The 608-nt window shown below is 66.9% G+C and overlaps 1 protein-coding gene across 1 annotated transcript in view; it reads right to left on the bottom strand.

Moving 5' to 3' along the window:
- GRIN2A (glutamate ionotropic receptor NMDA type subunit 2A) overlaps window positions 1–608 on the bottom strand; it is a 378,152-nt gene that overhangs the window by 377,133 nt on the left and 411 nt on the right. Inside the window, exon 2 of the mRNA XM_007462837.1 lies at window positions 67–257. The gene's annotated coding sequence lies outside the window, so the exon portion shown is untranslated. The remainder of the gene's footprint in view (window positions 1–66; window positions 258–608) is intronic.

The following is a 608-nucleotide window of genomic DNA, read 5'->3' as shown; positions in this document are numbered from 1 at the left end:
CTCTTCCTCCGGTCGAGTCTTTCTTCTCCTTGGCCCACCGAGCCTAGGTCTCCCGCTGGGACGTACCTGTAGCCGGAGAAGGTCGAGGATGCAGTGGGGCGCGCTGCGCGCACGAGCATCTCGGCTGCCTCAGCAGCCACCGGGTTTAGCGGGTTACCGCATGCTGCGGCCCCCGCGCGCTCCACTGGCTGTCCCGCGCTGTCCGCATCGCCCCCACGGGGGGCGGCTATCCCAGCCGGATGCTCTGCATCAGGGCTCTACCAGGGCAGAGAAGAGACGGAGAGGCAGGGTCAGCCCACGGGCAGGGGGCGAAGGATGGGGGGACAGGCTGCAGTCTGCAATGCTCACAGCCCCTCTGTGTGCACAGGGGTCTCGACCGGAGATGTGAAGCTAAAGCTCCGTGCCCGAGACGCCCCCAGTGCGGATCCTAAGACCCTGTGACCGAAATGGAGAGCTCCACTCTGGGGCGCACAGGAGAAGCCGAGCCCCAGGTTGGCCACCCTCGAGAAGCTAACAGGGCACCTCTACCCTCACCCCCTGCCACCTCCCCGGCGCCGGCTGCTGGGAGTTGTGCGGCCAGGAGCTGCTCAGCAAGGGGTGGTAGGGAA

The sequence above is a fragment of the Lipotes vexillifer genome, unplaced genomic scaffold (assembly GCF_000442215.2).
Source record: "Lipotes vexillifer unplaced genomic scaffold, Lipotes_vexillifer_v1.1 scaffold306, whole genome shotgun sequence".
Classification (NCBI taxonomy): Eukaryota; Metazoa; Chordata; class Mammalia; order Artiodactyla; family Lipotidae; genus Lipotes; species Lipotes vexillifer.
Note: the sequence above shows the minus strand (reverse complement) of the source record. Positions and strands in the feature narration are given on the sequence as shown.